We start from the raw sequence: 1,671 nt of genomic DNA on the forward strand, positions 1-1,671 counted from the left end.
TGTTCATACGTACCACCCCTTTGAAGGGAGTATTGGGTATGGAGCAGAAGTCAAGGCTGCTTCCATGTGAACTCACGCTGTTTTTATTTATTTATTTTCAGAAGGAAATTGCATTGGGCTTGGAAGCAAGTCCCCTGCACAAAACAGCTGTTCTCCTATCCTTGCCATAACTGAGAAGCCCCAGCAGGCTGGCATAAATGCAGAGAGACTTGGCAGGCTGCAGGGAAAAGGAAGCATTCTCCATTATATCTGTTCATCTTTTTTTGCATGTTGGCTTCTCATCTTGGTCCCTTTTTCTGCCTGCTTTAGCCCCTCTGAAGGAAAGGTGGCTGTGACTCTTTGACTTTATTGGGTTATCACTTTTATGTGCATCTCTTCCAAATGTTTGGAGTTTTTGAATGGGAGTTTGCTGTTTCTAGCTTGTATTCCTTCATTCTTTGTATCGGACTGAGGTCTGAAAGAGTTTTCTTTTTAATCTAACAGTGGCTAGTTGGGGAGTAAGTTGTCAACATATTCTAGGTCAATAGCCAGAATAACCACTTAAACCCCTGACCTTTGGCATAGGAGAGGTGCTGGGAAAGCAAGACCTGTCTATTAGCAGCATTCAAGCATCTCCCCTGTAAAATGATTGCTTTCCCTTCAGTCTCACAAATGGCACCGCAGCAGAGCCTGTCTTTCTCCTATTTATGTTTCTGTGTCTTGTTTCATGCCGCTCTATAGGCTTGACACCCTCTTATAGATTCATAGATGTTAGGGTCGGAAGGGACCTTGATAGATCATCGAGTCCGACCCCCTGCATAGGCAAGATAGAGTGCTGGGTCTAGATGACCCCAGCTAGATGCTTATCTAACCTCCTCTTGAAGACCCCCAGGGTAGGGGAGAGCACCACCTCCCTTGGGAGCCCGTTCCAGACCCTGGCCACTCTAACTGTGAAGAAGTTCTTCCTAATGTCCAATCTAAATCTGCCCTCTGCTAGCTTGTGGCCATTATTTCTTGTAACCCCCGGGGGCGCCTTGGTGAATAAATACTCACCAATTCCCTTCTGTGCCCCCGTGATGTACTTATAGGCAGCCACAAGGTCGCCTCTCAACCTTCTCTTGCGGAGGCATAGATCAGCAGGATTGGATGGGACCTCAGGAAGTTAAGTTAGAGCAATACTCTACTCAAGGCAGGATCATCCCTAACTAAACTATCACAATCAAGTGCCTGTCTAACCTACTCTTAAATATGTCCAAGGAAGGAGATTCCACAAGTTCTCTGGGTAGCCTGCTCCAAATCTTAACCACCCTTATAGTGAAAAAAGTTCTTCCTAATCCCCAACCTAAATAATTTCCCTTGCAGAAATTCGTTATCCACATCCCTCTTGAAGTGCGGCGCCCAGAATTGCACGCAGTACTCCAACTGCGGTCTGACCAGTGCCCAATAGAGGGGAAGTATCACCTCCTTGGACCTATTTGTCATGCATCTGTTGATGCACGATAAAATGCCATTGGCTTTTTTGATGGCTTCGTCACACTGCCGACTCATGTTCAGCTTGGAGTCCACTAGGACTCCAAGATCCCTTTCCAATTCTGTGCTACCCAGCAGGTCATTCCCTAGGCTATAGGTGTGCTGGACATTTTTCCTCCCTAGGTGCAGCACTGTGCATTTCTCCTTGTTGAACTGCATTCT

Source organism: Alligator sinensis, unplaced genomic scaffold, assembly GCF_000455745.1.
Source record: "Alligator sinensis unplaced genomic scaffold, ASM45574v1 scaffold118_1, whole genome shotgun sequence".
Taxonomy (NCBI): domain Eukaryota; kingdom Metazoa; phylum Chordata; order Crocodylia; family Alligatoridae; genus Alligator; species Alligator sinensis.